Source organism: Cynocephalus volans, chromosome 12 (genome assembly GCF_027409185.1).
Source record: "Cynocephalus volans isolate mCynVol1 chromosome 12, mCynVol1.pri, whole genome shotgun sequence".
Lineage (NCBI taxonomy): Eukaryota > Metazoa > Chordata > Mammalia > Dermoptera > Cynocephalidae > Cynocephalus > Cynocephalus volans.
In genome coordinates this window covers 21,861,908-21,881,859 of record NC_084471.1, presented here as the reverse complement: position 1 = coordinate 21,881,859, position 19,952 = coordinate 21,861,908, and the positions used below count along the sequence as shown (strand labels likewise).

General features: G+C 36.6%; 1 pseudogene; it reads right to left on the bottom strand.

Annotated features, from left to right (window-relative positions):
• Positions 1 to 3,385: 3,385 nt before the first annotated feature.
• Positions 3,386 to 17,866, bottom strand: LOC134391631 (reticulon-3-like; annotated as a pseudogene).
• Positions 17,867 to 19,952: the final 2,086 nt, after the last annotated feature.

Sequence of the window (19,952 nt, the reverse complement as noted above, 5' to 3'; positions counted from 1 at the left end):
AACAATTAGCTGCTTAATTTGTGCTTGTCATTGTGCTAAACACCCTATTTTGGCTATCTTAATTAATACTTACAATGATATACATATATAATAGATATAATACTTGTAAGAACCTTATACTATATAATACTTATGAGGTTGATACTATTGTCTTTAGTCACTTTTAAGATGCACATTTTTTTCACATTTTAACATTCTGAAATTAGGATGTGTTTGCAATTGAAAGCATCTTACAAGCATAATTGAGAGCATTCTTTTCTTTCTTAATGGCATGAAAAATCATAGTGGCATGTCAAATCATGGTGAGAATGACTTAGAAAGCATTATAGATTAGATGAAATATGATACTAGCTACCATTTCCCTTTACTCAATCTGACCTAAAAGGAAACTGAGACATGAAGAAGTTAAGTAAGCTGCTCGAGATCACAGAACTGGTAAGTGTTTGAGCCAAGATTCCATACACAATCATCTAACTCAATTGTCTAACTGGCATGTTTATGGCCAGCACACCATGCTACCTGCTGGTAATCTACCAGCACTTCTTAAGGATTTAGAGAAATTGGTGTATCTGAATAGCCATCTTCAGAGAGGTGCACACTTAGGAAAGTAGAGTTGGGAGGAGAGAGAATTTGCAAAGTTTATAGTGGACTGTTGACTGAAGGAGAGTATTAAAGGACCCTTGGCAGTAACGGTAATCATGAGCAAAAGCTACAGGAACATGGAATTCTGAAGGTGGAGGCCACCCACTTTACTATTTTATCTGGGTCCAGACTTGCATGTGCTAATACTTAATATGTGGGATATGGAAAGAAAATCCTCATGTATCAGGGAGAGTTCTATATCTCTATCTCTAGATTACCTATATCTATATGTACACATAATAGCTATATCTAAATCTATAGATATTGAGGGAGACTTGTATTATGCATTTTTATTTTTTATTTATTTTTTTGCAGCTGGCCAGTACAGGGATCTGAACCTTTGGCCTTGATGTTACCAGCACCATGCTCTAACCAGCTAAGATAACCGGCCAGCCGTATTGTGCCTTTTAAAAAAGAATATTACATTATTAACAAACATTTTCTTATCCTACAATTAGAATTAAAAATTTTACGTGTTATGCTTTGTTTTTTATTTCCTTTATTTTTCCACGGTGCCTAGCACAGTTCAATGTAAATATTAGGCAGGTCAAGCATTTGTTGAATAAACGAATACTAACTCTCTCTCTTTACCTCAAATACCACACAAAATCTTGGAAGCATATTTAAGTTTAGAAGAAGAAAGCTTTAACTGGAGGTGGGGAACCTCTTAAACAGTTCTATCAGCTGCAGAAATAACAAAGAGTACTGCAATTTCTATTCCTGCTTGTTAAGAAATGAGGAAGGCAAATTAAAGTCAGTCAGGATCTAGCACTGCTGCTCTGCCTCCAACAGTAAAGATGAGCCAAGGAAAAGACAAGCCAGTGAAAATACTCTGTCATTACTCCCTGTCAGCCCCAGTGACCATACACACAAACACTACGCAGACCAACACGTACATACACGTATATAAATTTATTTCTTTTGCCTATGTGTCTAGTCAGCTCAAATGGGTCGACTCTTGTTTTGGCTTTTATAACCAAACCAGACTCTTTGGCTCAGCTCTACCTGCAAACTTTCTGGCCTGCTTGGGTATAGTGAAGTGGTTTGAGTTTCTGAGAACAAATAATTAGACTCTAAGAGAAGGCCAGAGTTATACAAAACCCATTCGTTTCTGCCTCTGTGGGTTCTATGTCTCTGTGAAAAGGAAAACAAAGTTAGATAAGGACAGCTTTCAGCTATGTGAGCTTCATGTTATTTTTCCTTTAGAGTTATCAGAACATTTATTGAGTTTTTGTTGTTCTGGACTTGATAAGCATAGGGATTAATATTTTTCAAAAAGTTACATCTCCTATTTTAACCAACAACATGTATTGTGGACTCAGAATTAGTGTCGGTGTGGGCCAGAAAACAGACTTTGTCTTTGTTACTTATCCTTATTCTTTGGACTTCCAAGCTAATGAAGTTTCAAACTAGGGTTAGGAGCATCACCAGCTCAAGAGGCTGTGAATATGATATTTACTTATTTTATTAACTTATTCCACCATCTTTCTACATCTTTCTATGGTATTTCTTTTCATACCGTAAAAACTCTGGAGACATGTGTTGTTGGGGAGATCATTCAGTTATAATAGAGACTAAGGCACTGACCCCATCAAGTAACTTTTGGTAACCAGGGGGCAATAATTGGGCCAAATATAAACCTTCTCCTTCTGTAGTTCACAAGGATAACATTTAAAGCAATTTTTAAATGGTTTTAAAATGTAGTAGAAGTCTCACCATTTAGGTATTTTCCCTTTATCAGAGACATAGTATCCAGAAATTCTTCCCTATTAATCATATTTAGGCCCTTTTTCATATTATGAATCACTTGCTATAATTATTTATTAATATATACTCACTGATGTAAGTTTCAGTGATCTGCTTGCATATCCATTTACCCAGAGGTGACCACTAGTATTATTTTTTATAGAAGCTGTAGATGTTTAATTTCATAAGAAAAAGCACAGCATTGTCTGTTAAACTTGGAGTGAGGTGGCTAAGGAAGAAGGCAGGAAGCACATTTCTCCCATTCAAGCTTAGAACTCATGTCCAGAGGAGATAAAACAGAAACCCTCTTCCCCAGTGGTGGAGCTTTTTATTTCCTATAAGGGAAAGCAGGGAAGGAAGTGTTGGTCCCTTAGTGACCCCATTTTCTGTTTCCAATCTTATTTTTCAGATTTTAAGATTCAGGGACTATCAGTGTCCCTTCTGAGTTATTAATATAATGGAAAGTTATTTGACCAGTGAGGTGGAGGAAGAGGAGATGATAACAGGAATAACAGCTCGTGTTATAGGACAAGGAAAAGAGGTCAGAAGACAGTAAAAATAATCCATGCGAAGGATTAGGTAAAAACTAGACAGCCATTATCCTACTTCTACCCTCAAATAATTTTTTTGTATGGTAATCATAATTCTATTGTGAGGAAGGGGTTTATGACCATGCTGGAGAAGTGTGCTTTATCTATGTTTATTTTCACCATTCGCCTTTTCAAGCTATAGACAAAAGCTCCACCACCCTTAGAAGTTCTGGCTTATCCTATTAATTTGAATCTTTCCTTACTCTTTCGGTTTCTAAGAAGTCAATTCTTTTTCAGTGTAACACATTCTGGAGATTGGTACTGAGAGCACAGAGAAAGAAGGTGAGAAAACATCAAATTCAACGAGTTTGGAAGTAGGCACAACATATTCCTTCATGGTACAAGTGCAGTGATATAACTCTTCAGCGGTGATTTAGTAACTGTTGAATTTGTGATTTACATGTGATTTATTCTGCTTATTTCTTTGAAATGTCAGAGAGTTTTGCTTGGGTCCTTCAGCAATTGACTTGGTCTTATCCCTGGCAATGGAACATGGTAATCAATCTGGGTTTTGTACTTTTCATTGAAACACTGAAAGTTTATAGTTTGGCAAAGATCAGAAGGGCAATTCCACTGGAACTGCACCAACAGAGGTCATCAGTCACATGAAGATAGCCAGATTTTCCACCAGTAACAGACAAATGATGAGTTTTGGGGTCCTGTTGATGGGGTCACTCTCATAATTATGGAAAACTTCTGAAAACTGAGTTTGATTCCATAGCCTTCTTTTGAGTTCTATACAGCTTGGATGACAGTCTTGTAGACCCTGAAGTTGAAAATGACAAAGGAGAGAGCCAGGGTGAAATAAGAAGCCACAGTGATGATGCTAAAATCTCCAGGGAAAGTAACATGAGTATGGGGTGAAAGACAAACTCAGCTTTCATCACATCATGCCAGAAAATCAGATGGTGTAATTCATCAGAAGGTGAAGAACAGGCTTCCAGGCAGCACCCCTTCCACACCTCCTTCACCTGTCACTGGGCATGGAGGGTTGGTCCCCAGAGGACAAAGAAGACTTGGAATTGAGCGGCCTCCAGTGGCTCTGCCATGGGCTTTTCTAACAAGGGCAAGAGAGAAAGAGAGGAAATAAAATAATCACAATGGTATCTCTACCAATTCCCTTTACTTCTTTTGCTCCATACTTAGGCTCTGACTACTATACTAGGAATGTTTTGATATCTAGCCTTCTAGACTTTATTATTTTATATGCTAACTGGAACTTTTCTTGTTTATTATTTCACTTAAAAATCCCTTTTGCCTTTGTATTTTTCCTCATTAAAGTGTTCTCCAATTGTTTTCTTTCCAATTATCTCTCTACCCCTACCCCAATCCCATTTCCCAGTGGTAGCCTCCAGTGATGTTTTGCTATATAGCTTTCCAGACTTTTAAAATTATTTTGTATGCTAAATGGAATCATAGACTGTTAAAACTGGAAGGGACCTTGGAGACCTTTCTATCTCTCCCCAGCATCATTCACATCCCCCGCATTGCAGGCTTCTAGAAGATATATAGACAGGCTAAATGCCCCACCTGAAATTCCACTTTGGCTAGGCATTGACAAAACTAGGACTAGACTCCAGGTCTTTTTACTGCTGCTTAAGGGATCCTTCCAACCTCATCCCACAATTGTATATTCTTAGTCAGTTGGATGCCCTAAAGAAGTACTCTTTGTAAGATGGATTTGAGTGATTTATGACTAGATTTAATTTACAAGGTAGTCATCCATCTTCTGATGGAAAACCAAGTAGAAGTGACTGTAGTTCATCTACTTTGTTCCTCCTTTGACCTCAGTGACTGGCCCCATAGGCCCAGTCCTCTGCTTTCCTGGAGCAGCTTTCTTGTACTGAGATTATCCTTAGATCCATCTATCAAATAGTAACTTTTGCCTCTCTTTTCTCTTTTTGGTCACTTGCTTTGGGCATAGGCACAACTCTCCTTACTTTTGATATAAGCATTTATAGAAAGAAGGAAATTGAACCAGCCAGGCCATTTGAGTTGCTGATTTTCTGGGTATCTTTTGAATGTTCCCCATAAAAACCAGGATTTTCTCCTGGTATGAGACATCATGTTTTTTACTCATGTACACTCAACTGCAATCTACAGTTTGATCAGTAAATTTTGACCAACCTTAAACTTGTAGTCTGGCCTTTTTCTTTATATCTTTAAATAGACCTCTCTCTAGGCTTTTACTTTAAGTTCAACAGGAGCACCCCCCCCACCCTTTTGTAGATATAAAATGCACACTTTCACAAAATAACCCTAACAAAAATCTTCAGATCTCATTCTACCTCCATTCCCTGATGACTCTCAAGACTTCTCACTCACCTGGCCCACGTGGAAATCCTAGGATCACTCTTCTCCACACTGGCCCAGATCTTTGGTCTTTATTAGAAATTGATCATTTCTTCTGAATTATAGTAAATATGCTTACTTTAACTATAGTCAGATCTCTGACACAGAATTCATAGTGAATTTTGTATAAGGGTTTTTTTTTTTTTTTTGGCCAAAGATTCAATTGATCAGACTTGAATTTTGTATTTATGTCAGGGGGTGGATGTCCAGGAGCCCCTCTCTGCAAACTGCAGGTATATTTTGTAATTAACAGAGTACAAGTGAGATCTGAGTCTAGTGGTGGTGGTTGTTGCTTGGTTATTTCTTACTTTCACATAAGCCTCTGCCTGTTGTTCCCCTTTGTGTGTGCTTGTGTGTGTGTTGTGGGGCATGTTAAACAAGTATCACTTTGTTTAATGTAATTACAGAATAATGCTTTCATGTTTACCTTTCATCTCCACTTTAAGGACAGTATCTGTTTTACAATTGGGAATGCTGCTATGACCAATTCTGTAGCATTGCCTTCAGTTCAAGCACATGCCTCTGAAACCTTAATCACAAACAGATGCTGCTCTGAATCAAGAATTCCCCTCTCTGGCTACTCAGCCTGAGCAATGAGCTGCCTAACTTGGATCCTACAGGCTTCTTGAAAAACTCCACAGGCTGCCTTACTAGCACACTGGTAACATGCAGAAGATTGATATTTTCCAGGCCCAAGAAGGGCTTTGAAATAATACCTAGCAGTTGTAGAGAGCTATTTATTTTCCCCTCCTCCCACAAGTGTTTTCACACACATGATCTCATTTTATCCTTCAAATGGTCCTTGGAGTTAAGTAGGGAAAGAAAGTAGGATTTTCCCCTAGGAACCTGAGGTCCAAATATGTTAAGTAACTTGCTCAAGGTCACACAATTAGCCTTGACTCCTAGTCTGGTGTTCTTTCCACCAAAATGACACCAGTATTTACTTTGTCCTGTGTCAAAGTTGTCCAAAGTCTTTTCAGGTGATGTGTGAATCCAAGCTATTCTTCTTTTGCTCAAATTTAAATTAAGTTGGTAACATCTTTTAGTGTTTTTTGTTGTTGTTGTTGTTTTCCTGTAGGCCTTAAGTTATACGTATAAGGCAGTCTTGTGGGCTAAAAAATTATCTGGGGAGCTTATTCAATAATCCTGGTTCAGTAGATCAAAGATGCAGCCCCCCCAAACAGCATTAAAAAAACAAAAACAAAATCACCCATGTGATTCTGAATCAAGAGCTCTGTGTAAACACTGTTCTAAGAGCTAAAGTAAGCAAGTCGCTTAAGATGTCTGAGCCTCAGTTTCCTCATTCAAAAACCAAACAAATTACATTTTGTGTATGGCTGCTTTCCCATTACTCTCAGCAGAGTTTAGTAGTTGCAACAGAGACCAGATAACCCACAAAGCCTAAAATATTTGCCCCCTATCAGAAAAAAGTTGCCAATCCTTGATCTAAAGCAATGAGCACCAATGGTAATTATCAACACAAAAAGAGAGACAACTAGGCAGACACTCGCCAAAGGAAATCAAACCTGAATATGATCAAGTTTCTATATCCAACTACCAGTTAACAGGAGATACAAAGGACAGAACTCATCTGTATATTAAATCACCTCACAGGAATGTAATCAGAACATTCACATGGAAAGGAAGCAAGGAGAAGAGGAAGGGAGGGGGGGAAGAGGGAGAGGAAGAAGGAGAGAGAGAGAAGGAAGACATTAAGTGAAAAATCAACTGCTTTTAAAATGTATGAGAGAATTAGAATTAACACTCACTGAATATTTTACAATATTGGAATTGTTGCTGCTTCTGTTTTCTTTTTTTTTTTTTTAGAGTGATAGTTCTATCGTGGTTACATTTTTTTTTAAAAAAGGCCGTAAGGATATATGCTGAAATACAGATAAATCATGTGATGTCTAGGATTTGCTTTAAAATAATACAGGAGTAAGTTGGTGGGGAATAGATAAACAACTTGACCATGACTTGATAATTATTGAACCTGAATGATGAATACAAAAGGATTCATTATACCAGTCTATTTACTTTTGCATACACTTTATGCAAAAGTAAAATTTAAAATTTAAAACAAAACAAAACAAAAACAAAAAAACAAATGAAAGTAAGACTAAAATCAATTACTAAGTTATCTTTAGAAATTAACATGGATTCTAATCTACTGCAAATTTAACAGCTTGCATCGGAATTCCTGTGATGGAAGAAACAGTATTTGTCTGGGAAAACACTTTGGAGGTAGAAAGTGAAACCTCAAGGGTTTGGGTTTTCTGGTGAGGGAGGGAGTAAGAACAGAGGGGAGTTTATGCAAAGACTGAAGTTGGATGCTGTGTAGGTTAAGTGCCAGCACAGGAATCCCTAGTGGTGGATGGCCAGGAAGGACTCTGGAGAAAGAGGGATAATTGGTATAGAGTTATAAGACGTTTTGCTCTGTGTTCCCCATATATTCAGTAAAATCTATATTTTGTGTGACTGCAGAATTTTCTATAGGAATTAATAAAGAGGTAAGTTTTACTTCTGGACTGATATAATGTAAAACTGGGCAGAAGAGATAATGAGAAATTAAACCTTGGGAATTTGCAGAAGTCTTGGGGAGAGCTTTGGAGAAGAATTGAAGGCTTAAATCCATTTCACCCTGCTATCCATGGGATAGATGTGATCAGGTGACATCTGGGTTAGTATACTATAGAGAGCATGAAGATATTACAGAAAATATTATTTTTGAAATACTCATGGCTTTAGAAGAACTAGGATAAGATTAGAGATTTCATAATAAAGGTACACATCAAGAAAGTGAATGTGAACAAGGATGTTTGCAAACAGAGTAGGTGAAGATCAAGAACCTTCAGATATAGTTCCGGCTTTGGCCCAGTTGGCAGAATGATTTTAACTGAATTTTAATGCCTTTGTTCCCATTCCTATGCAGTATAAAATGGTACTTTATGTGGACTGTTGAGGCTTTTAATCTAGCAGCCTGAACTGAAAAGCTGGGAGTTTTCTACATCTGGAAGCATTTACCTCACAATATTGAGAAAGAGTTCTTGGTTTGAAGGAACAGAGGATGGGGAGGAGCAAGGCAGAGGACAACAGAACCAAAGCATTAATTTCTAGTTCAGCAAAGAGCAGGCATTTCACATGAATGTAAGGAGCAGAAATGTCCTCTTTGCAGAGAAATATGTGCTCAGATATGCAGCCTTAGAGATGAGGTTGTGTCCTCAACTGTGGTACAGATACTAGAGAGTCCCAATCATCTTCACAAATTAGGGGCTGAATGACAATAAGATTCTGTTAGAATGCTTATGTTGGATGGTTTTAATACTCTCAGTAAAGAAAGGGAATTAGCATCATCTGCTAAAAAAATAAGGGTTGGGATTATAGAAATTTGTAGGCTTCAAACAAGGTTTGAACTACTGGGAGGAGAAAGCTAGAGAGGCAATGATAAATTAATGGCAGGACTGCCTATGAGAGGCTAGGGCCAAAGAGCCCCAGCACAGTCCTGTATAAAGTTCTAAAATAAAGACCCCCTCCACCATCTTACTGTCAGTGAAATTCAGTTCCCTTTCAGAATACTGCTCAAGTGGGCTTCTTATTCTTCTCCTTGCCCAGCATTATGGGACTATGAGAGGCAAGCAGAGAAAAGGACAAAATTCTTCTGGATTTCCTTTTATTTTTTTATTCTTGCAACTAGCAAATACTTCCTGAGCAGCTATTAATATAGGTGCTCTGGGTTAGGTGCTGAGAATACAGCTGTAAACAAAACCAAGAGCCTGTCTTGTGGAGCTTGTTTTATAATCATTTAAACTCCTTTGATAAAAAATACCTCCTTTGAAGCCTATGTTGTACAAAAGTACTATCCCTTCTGTTTCTTGTTGCTGTTGTGTACTGAATTACCCATTTGTTGGAGGTTTTGATACCTGTCCTTCGAGTCTGGGTTATAGGTGAGAGTACAGCAGAGTATTCTTTGAGCTGTCTCTCCATTATTCAGATGATGGAGATCCACCCCCTAAATCTCATTTCTGAAAGCCATTGCATACGTCTGGAATAGTTTATTGTGTATCACAATCTTGCTGCGGGACACCTTAACCTATTCATCGAATTTAACCATGAAGGTGATGGCCATTCCTTTGATTTGATCACTGTCTCGAGGCTGAGTTTTAATTGGCATTTGTTGCTCAGTTGTGTATTTTACCATATGGGATTGATAAGCAGTTACTTTCTCTAACCTATAAAGTCCCCAGATTCCCTTTTATTCCTGTTTGCACATTGATCAATTCTTTTTTGAGCACATCTCTTTCTTGTAATACCTTTTTGTGTTAGTTTCCTATGGCTAATGAAACCATGTACCACAAACTTGGTGGCTTAAGCAATAGAAATGTCTCATCTCACAATTCTGGAGGCTAGAAATCCGAGATGAAGGTGTTGGTAGGGTTGGTTCCTTCTTAGGACTGTGAGGGAAAATCTGTTCCATGCTTGTTTCTGAGCTCCTGATGGTTTGCTCACAAGCTTTGGCATTCTTTGACTTGTAGATGTGTCACCCTGTCTGTGCCTTCATCTTCACATGGTGTTCTCTCTATGTGCATGTCCTTGTGTTCAAATTTCTCCTTTTTATAATGATACTAGTTATCATTTAAACTTGATTACTTGCTTAATTATTTATATCTCCAATTCTGGTATAGTGGGGGTTAGGAAGCCAACATATCTTTTCTGAGGAGGTGGGGGACACAATTTAACCCATAACACTGCCTAATGTAGCCAACAGCACCTAAGACATGCTACTTACATTCTGTTTTCTAACATTTTTCCTAGGTGACAAGTTAATTTAGTACATGATCTTCTAAGTTAGCACAAGGAACAGTTTTACCAAGTGTCACCAAACAGTTGTAGCCTCTTATAAATTTTATCACCACCGAAGTACAGACTCCTAAGCCAATGACATTTTCTTTCACATTTCAATTTGTGGTTCTGGAGACTTTCACAAATTAGCACAATATTCACAACAGTTGCCCACAGAAGCTGAAAAACATTTGCAATATTAGACTACTCGTATTACTTTAAAATTTGTATATAGATCCATTTATACTCTTGCCACTTCCCTGTAAATGTTAAGAGGACATATTAGACAATATTAGAGGAAGACCTGGTCCCTGTGTCTCCAACTCTCCATGCTTTTTTGACGATATCAGTTCTTTTTTCTTTCTCTTTTTTGTTAATTGAAACATAATTGATGATACATATTCGCGGGGTACAGAGTTGACTATCAATACTTGTGTACAATATGTGATGATTAAATCAGGATAAATTAGCATTTTCATCATTACAGAACATAATCATTCTTTGTGTCCGTTAACCAATTTCTCATGAACCTCCCCTCCAAAATTTAATTAATTAATTAATTAATTTTAAAAAATTTATTTATTTTTATTTTTGGCCACTAAACAAGTGTTAATACATTTTAAAAGATCAAAGTTATAGAGTATGTTTTCTGACCACAATAAAAGAAAGAAATTTAGAAATGATTGTTGGACTTTGTTGCAGCAGGTGGTTAATTTACTTGCAGATCCATTTGATGTCTTTGAGGTCCTTTTCATTTATTTATTTATTTACTTTTTATTAGAGATACTTTATTAATTTATTTTTTTAAACAAAGATATGCCTATTTATTTGTTCAAATAATGAATACATGAACTGAATAACAGATGAATAACAAAATATTCTGTAGAAAGTAGGGCTTCAAATTTTTACAAAATTTGGAGGTGTAAAACTTTAAAAATTACATGTTCCATTTTATAATCTCTACAGTTATTTGAAATAGCTCTCTAAAGTCTTCCAAAAGCATGCAAATATCAAATTAATTTCAACGGAGGAAGATAAACTTTTCAAAGGCAAATTAGTTTTTAAGCAAATCAGGTCCATTTAATAAAAAAAAATCAAGCATAGAAATTTAAATATCTAAGTTTTGCAACATAAATTGCATGAAAAATCAATAAAATAGAATATAAATACAAGGGCAATTCAAAAAGTTCGTGGAAAAATAGAATTGAAAGATAATGGAAATCTTTCCATGAACTTTTTGTTTGTTGTTTTGTTTAAAATCTTTTTTTTTTAAAGACTAATATCATAGAAAATACATTCTCTGACCACAATACAGAAGGACATTTAGAAAACACACACCTGTGTGGAAATTAAACAACACTCTCCTAAATAAACAATGAGTGAAAACAAAAATCAAGGAGAATTAGAGAGTACTTTGAGGTAAAGACCAAGGTGCAACACCTCAAAATTTCATAATGCAGGGCTCATACAGTACTAGAGGAAAATTTATGCTTCTGAACACCTATATTAAAAATAAGAAAAATCTCAAATCAGTAATGTAAACTTGTACCTTAAGAAAATAGAAAAAGTAGAGCAAACTAATCCCAAAGCAAATATAACCAGGGAATAGCAAAGATTACCACAGAAATATATGTTAGGGAATTTTTAAAAAATAGAGAAAATCAACAAAACTAAAAGTTGATTCTCTAAAAAGATTAACAAAGTTTGCAAACTTTAATCAAGACTGACCAAAAAAAGAGAGAAGACCAAAATTACTAAAATCAGAAATAAACAGGGGCATTATTACATTGTCATTATGGTCTTTTATGGTGGTAAGACTTCGTTTCTTCCTATTTCTCATTTGTATTTTTGTTCTACCAGTGAGTTTTGTTCTTTCTTGTTTATTTGTGGTAGTGATTATCATTTTTCTGATTCCAGATACAGGACTTCATTGAGGATTTCTTGTAGGGTAAGTCATGTGGTGGTGAATTCTGACAGCTTTTGTCTGTCTGGAAAATACACTATTTTCCCCTCATTTCTGAAGGATAGGCTTGCTGGGTGTAATATTTTTGGCTGGCAGTTTTTTTTCTTTTAGTATTTCGAATATATCATCCCATTTTCTTCTGGCCTGTAGAGTTTCTGTTGAGAAGTCTGCTGTTAGTCTGATAGGGGCTCCCTTGTTGGTGACTTGACACTTTTCTCTTGCTTCTTTTAAGATTCTCTCTTTGCCTTTGAGCTTTGCCAGTTTGACTATAATGTGTCTTGAAGAGGATCTTTTTGGGTTGAATCTGTTTGGGGATCTTTGAGCCTCCTGAAGGTCTGTGTTTCTCACTATACCTGGGAAGTTTTTTGTTATTATTGCATTGAATAGTTTTTCTATGCCTTTTCCTTTCTCATCCCCTTCAGAACACCCATGATTCAAATATTTGTGCACTTAAGGTTGTCTGCTAGTTCTCTTAGATTTTCTAATCTTTTAAAAATTTTTTAAAAATTCATTTTAAAAAATTCTTTTTCCTTTTTTTTGTCCACCTAGGTTATTTCAAAAGGGTTATCTTCAAGACCAGAAATTCTTTCTTCTGCTTGTTCTAGCCTGTTATGTAAACTCTCAGTTGTGTTTTTTATTTCATTGAGTGAATCTTTTAGTTCCATGAGTTTTGCTACATTCTTTTTTAAGGTATTAATCTCTTTGTAAATTTCCTCCTTCATATTCTGGGTTTTTTTTACTCATTTCATTATCTTATCTAACTGAGTCTTTTTGTATCTCAGTGAGTTGCCATAAGAAACTCAGAATTCCTTTTTAGTCATTTCAAGAGTTTCCTGCTCCATAGGGTCTGGTATTTGAGAATTACTGTATTTTTTTGGTGGTGTCCTATTTTCTTGGGTTTTCATATTTCTAGCATCTCTACGTTGATGTCAGGTCATCTGGTAGAGCAGTTGCTTCTTCTTTTACTTTGGAGTGGGCTTTGAGGAGAGAGATGTCTTCTTCTTTTTCTGGGTCTGCTGGTGATTCTCCTTGTGTCAGTGTAGTCTGGTAGGCTGACTGCATGGTGGCTGTGGCTGCTGCTGTGGTGTTGAGCTACTTTTTTGGCAGCTATGGCTGTGGTGGTGGCTGTGGTAGGCCACCTGCATGTAAGTGGTGTTTTTGGCAGACTCTCTTGCCTGCTTTTTGGCAGCAGAGGCTACAGCCCTTGGATCCTTACATAGGACACTGGGCATCATCTCTTGCCTGCTTTGGGGTGAAGGGGGCTGCAGCCCTCAGCTCTCACCTAGGGGCCGGGCATGTTCTCCTGCATGCTTCCAGGCAAAAGGGGCTGTGCCTCTCAGCTCCTCATCTAGGACCCCAGGCATGCTCTCTTGCCTGCTTCTGGGTGGAGGGGGCTGCAGTCTTCAGCTCTTGCCCAAGGCCCTTTTAAAAATGGATGTAGTACATGTAGAATATTAACTCTACATTACCAGGGTTTTTATTGTTTATTTTCCTCTTGGTTTCAGCTATTTGTTTTTATTTTGTGGTTTACTTTGTAATAAACGTTGCATATGAGAAAATTGTAGAGATAATTTGAGGGTTTGGATATTGTTCCTTCAAAGAGGATTTATAGTTGCTTCTGACAAGCAGTTCACTTAAATCCTGTCTGGGATTGAGCTGGTTCAAAGATGTATTTCAGTGTATGTGAGCCAATCTACTTCTAATCTGGCCTGTCTCTTAAAGTGTAATGTTTCAGGGGATCTAATTGATCTGTTTATCAGAGTTTCTTGATCTTGATTAGCCCTGAGCTCTAGTGTTTGTCTCTCTAATGTCAGTAAACTGCCTAAAATTTTGCTCTACTTCTTAGGATATTTTATGGGCTGAATTGTGCCCCCACCACTCCATTCATATGTTGAAGTCCTAACCCCCATTCATAATGTGACTGTATTTGCATATAATATGAAGAAAGACAGGAAAACAGCTAAAATACAAGCCAAGAAGAGAGGCCTCAGAAGAAATCAACCCTGCAATATCTTGCTCTTGAGCTTTTAACCTCCAGAATTGTGAGAAAATAAATTTCTCTTGTTTAAGTTATCCAATCTGAGGTATGTTGTTAGGACAGTCTCAGGTAACTAATACAGGATCCTAGTTGTAACTTTATGCTTGGCTTCTTATATTGTTAGCTTCATGTTATTTTTTGTTTTCATAATTTTTAAAATTTATTTTTTTGATTAAAAAATAACTGATTATATTTATGGGAAACAGAGTTGACTATCAGTATCTGTGTACAATATGTGATAACCAAACCAGTTTTATTAACATGTTCATCATTTGAAATCATAATTATTCTTTGTGTCCATTACCCAATTTCTCCCTAGTCCCATTCCTCTCCCTCTTTCCCACCTCTAGTAACCATGCTAAACTTTCAAATGAATGGAATTATATAACACATGGTCATTGTGATTGGCTTCATTCAGTTCATTCAGTTAGCATAAACTTTTCAAGACATATCCATATTGTAGCATGTATCAATACTTCATTCATGGGCTGGCAGGTTAGCTCAGTTAGTTAGAGCAAAGTGTTGTAACACCAAGGTCAAGGGTTTGGATGCTCATACCAGCCAGCTATGAAAAATGAAAACAAAATCCTTCAATCATTTTTATGGCCAAATAATATTCCATTGTATAAATACAGCCCATTTGGTTTATTCACTCATCCATTGATAGTTACTTGGTTTCTTTCCACATTTTACCTATTATGAATAATGTGACTATACACATTCTCTTTCAAATTTTTGTGTGGACATATGAAATTCTTCACCTAGGAGTAAAATTCTTGGGTCATGTGATAACTCTACATTTAATTGTTTGAAGCACTGCCAGACTGTTTTTCAAATTAGCTGCACCATTTCGTATTCCTACCTGCAGTGTGCGAGGGTTCCAATTTCTCCATATCCTTGCCAAAACTTACCTCACTTTTTTGTTTCTAGGCATTCCAGTGGGTGTGAAATGTTATTTCATTCTGGTTTTCATTTCCATTCTTTGATGGCAAATGATGTCAAGCGTCTTGTTACGTGCTTTTGGCTATTTGTAACCCCCAGTGTGATTGTACTTAGAGATATGGTCTTTGGGAGGTACTTAGATTTAGATGTGATCATGAGAGTGAAGCACCTATAATGAGATTAATGCCCACATATAATTAGGTAAATGAGATCACTTGGTACCATTATAGAAAATCAGCTGTATCTTTACAAGCAAGCACCGAGTAAAGGCCATGTGAGGGCTTAACCAGGAAATAGGTCCTCACAAACTACTGGACAATGCTGACAGCCTGATCTCAGACTTCCAGACTCTAGAATTGTGGAAAATGAAACTTTGTTGTTTGGAACTCCCAGCACATTGTGTTCTGTTATAGCAGCCCAAGTTATGTAAGACACTTAGTAGTAAGTTTTAAATAAGAAAATCTGAGTCCTCCTACTTTATTCTTTTTCAGGACTGCTTTAGCTATTCTGTGTTTTCTGCCCTTTCATATAAATTTTTGAAAGACCTTGCCAGTTTCTACAAAGAAGTCAGCTGTTAGTCTGATAGACATTGTGTCAAATCCAAAGGTAGAGTTTAAAAAATGAATCATTTTAGAGAGGGTTGTCATCTCAACAATGTCAAGTCTTCTGTTTCATGAACACGGGATCTTTTCCTATTTACTTAGATCTTTATTAATTTTGTACAATAATATTTTATAGTTTTCAGAGTATATGTTTTGTTGACATTTATAGAATTTCACTGCAGTGTGTTTTCATGTGACCTTTAAACTACTTGTTAAAATTTAAAACCTTTCTGTATATATGACACTAATACGGTTTCAATCCAGTGTGCGTTTGTACATGTCTTTGTCAGTATATGAACCAACTAAAGGCTTCTCCACATTACTTACATTTAGCACTTTATCCAGTATGAATTCTTTCATGCCTTCACAAGGAACAGTAAGCACTGAAAGCTTTACCACTTTTTTTATATTCATAAGGTTTCTCTCCATTGTGAATTCTTTCATGTGTTTGGAAGGATTTGGACCAACCAAAGGCTTTACAACATTGTTTACATCCATAAGGTTTCTTTCCAGTGTGAGTCCTTTCATGTATTTGAAATAAACTAAATAGTCAAAGGCTTTTCCACATACCTTACATTTATGAGATCCATCTCCAGTATGTACTATCATATGCTTTTGTACATGTGTGAGAGAAATGAAGGATTTCCCTTACTCCTTACATTTATCGGTTTTCTCTCCAATGTGATTTCTTTCAGGTTTTTGAGCTGAACTGGAAAAACTAAAGGTTATCCACATTCCTTACACTTGTCGTAGGGTTTCTTTCCAGTGTGAGTTCTTTCATGTAGTTGAACAGAACTGAGAAGACTAAAGGCTTTACCACATTGCTCATATTCACAGGGTTTTTCTCCTTTGTGAGCTTCTTATACATTTGAAATGAATGGGGGCAGCCAAAGGCTTTTCCACATATTTTACATTCACAAAGTTTCTCTCCACTGTGAGTTCTTTCATGTCTTGGAATGGAACTGAGACATCTAAAGGCTTTATCACATTCCTTACATTCATAGAGTTTCTCTGCAGTGTGAGTTCTTTCATGTATTCATAAGCAACTGGAAAACCTGAAGGCTTTTCTATATTGTTTACATTCATAGGGTTTCTTTCCAGTGTGAATGTTTTCATGACTTTGACATGAACAGAGACAGTCAAGCATTTCCCACATACTTTACGTTTATAAGGTCCATCTCCAGTGTGCATTATCATGTGTCTTCAAACACTTGAGAGAGAAATGAATGCTTTTCATGTTCCTTACATTCATTGGTTTCTCTTCAGTGTGAGTCCTTCCATGAATTTGATTGGCATGGAGGTAACTGAAGGCTTTCCCACATTGCTTATTTTTATACGGCTTCTCTTCGTATTCCTGATTCTCATATGATTTCGGTCCAGTGTGAGATGGGGTGCACCTATTAATGGATGAATGACACATAAAGACTTTTCCACACAAACTACATTCATGTGGTTTTACTGCAGAGATTAAGATTTGGAATCTGGCTGATGGTTTGTCCACAGGCACAACTTTCTTTTACTTCACCAACTTTGTCAACAATGTGATTGCTTAGATTCTTGCAATTATTTTTGTACCAATCTTCAGTTGTTCTAGTGTATTAGTCCATTTTTGTGTCGCTATAACAATACCTGAAACTGGGTAATTTATAAAGAACAGGGATTTATTTGCCTCATGATTCTGGGACAGCTGCATCTGGTGTGGGCCTCAGGCTGCTTCTACTCATGGTGGAAAGCAGCAGGCAGTCAGCAGGTACAAGCAGATCACATGGCGAGTGGAAGCAACAGAGACAGAGGGGAGATGCCAGGGTCTTTTAAACAAGGAGCTCTCATGGGAACTAATAGAGTGAGATCCCACTCACTACCTCCACCCCCTGGGGAGAGCATTAATCCATTCATGAGGGATCTGCCCCCATGACTCAAATAGCTCCCAGCATTACCACACTGGGAATCACATTTCCACATAAGTTTTTTTGGGGGGGACAATACACCCAAATTCTATCATCTGGTCTTCCCAGTTTTTCCCTACAGAAACCAAGTTTGTAAAAATCTCCCCCATAACATCTCTGCAGAGTTGTTTCTGGGAATGATCCAATGTAGCCCACTTGTCCATGGTGAAGTTGACAGCCATGTCCTCAAAGGCTTCTGAGTCCATTTCCAGGCTTCTGGGTGTCCCAGCATTCTCTCTATAGCTCTGAAGGCCAGTGCAGGTCACTGTGTGCCAGAAGCTCTAGCAGAACAACCTGAGATCCTTACAGACAAGTAAGACAAGCTGCCACATACTACCAGAATGAGAAGCAACATCCAGGCAACTTTGCCAAGTCACTTTCTTTTTTTGTTGGGTCTTTATCTGATTTTGGTGTCAGGGTGATGCTGGCCTCATAGAATTTGTTTGGGAGGATGGCCTCTGTTTCAATTTTTTGGAATAGTTTGAATAGGATTTGTGTTAATTCTTCTTTAAAGGTTTGGTAGAATTCAGCAGTGAAGCTGTGTGGTCCTGGGCTTTTCTTTGCTGGGAGACTGCTGATTACTGCTTTAATCTTCTTGCTTGTTATCAGTCTGTTCAGGTTTTGTATTTCTTCTTGGTTCAGTCTTGATAGTTTATATATGCCCAGAAATTTATCCATTTCCTCTATTTTTTTCAAATTTGTTGGCCTATATTTGTTCATAATAATCTCTAATGATTCTTTTTATTTCTGTGGTATCAGTTGTAATGTCTCTGTTTTCATTTCTAATTTTTGTTATTTGGGTCTTCTCTCTCTCTTTTGTTTTTAGTTAGTCTGGCCAATGATTGATTGTCTATTTTGTTTATCTTCTCCAAAAACCAACTTTTTGTTTTGTTGGTCTTTTCAAATCATTCTTTTGGTCTGTATTTCATTTAGTTCTGTTCTGATCTTATTTCTTCCTGTCTACTAGTTTTAGAATTAGATTTTTCTAGTTTTCTAGTTCTTTGAGATTTAATATTGGGTTGTTCATTTGAAGTCTTTCTATTCTCTTTATGTAAGCACTTATTGCAATAAATTTCCCTCATAGTACTGCATTTTGTAGTATCCCATAGGTTTTTATAAGTTCTTGTATTTTCACTTGTTTCAAGGAATTTTCTGATTTCCTGCTTTATCTCTTCTTTGACCCATTGGTCGTCCAGAAACATGTTTAATTTCCACGAATTTGTATCGTTTTCAACATTTTGTTGTTAATTTCTAATTTTATTCCACTGTGGTCTGAAAATATAGTTGATATGATTTCAATCTTTTAAATTTATTGAGTCTTAATTTGTGGCCTAACATGTGATCTATCCTGGAGAATGATCCCTGTACTAAGAAGAATGTATATTCTGTCATTGAATGAAATGTTCTGTATATTTCTGTCAGTCCATTTGGTCTAAAGTGCTGTTTAAAATCCAGCATTTCAATCCTAATTCTTTGTCTATATTATCTTTCAAATGTTGAGAGCAGCATGTTAAAGTTCTTAACTATTACCGTGTTGGGCTCTCTCTCTCCTTTAAATTCAATAATAGTTGCTTTATATATTTGGATGCTCTGCTTTTGGGTCCGTATATGTTTATGATTGTTAGGTCTTCTTGCTGGATCGATCCCTTTATCATTATATAATGACATTCTTTGTCTCTTTTTATAGTTCTTGGTTCAAAATCTGTTTCATCTGATATAAGTATGGCAGCTCCTGCTTGTTTTTGGTTTTAATTTGTGTGGAATGTCTTTTTCCATGCCTTCATATTTGTCTATGTAAAAGGATGAAGTGGGTTTCTTGCAGGCAGCATGTAGTTGGGTCTAGTTTTTTTTTTTTTTAAAATCCATTCAGCCAGTCTATATCTTTTAAGTGGGGAATTTAATCTAGTTAATTTCAGGGTTGTTATTGAAAGGTATTGTCTTATTCCTGCCATTTTATTACTTTGTTCATGGTTACTTTATATTCCTTCTGTTCTTTTTTCCCCTTTTTATTGTTTATCTTTGCTGTTGGGTGTTTTTTTGTAGTGATAAAATACATTTTCTTTCTCTTTCTCATTTTTGTATCTATTCTACTGGTGAATTTTATTCTTTCTCATGTCTTTATGGTGACATATATCTCTCTTTTGATTCTGGATGTAGGACTGCCTTGATGACTTGTTGAAGGGCCAATTTTTTGGTGGTGAATTCCCACAATTTTTGTTTGTCTGGGAAAGATACTATTTCTCCTTCATTTCAGAAGGGAAGCTTTGCTGCATATAGTATTCTTGGCTGGCA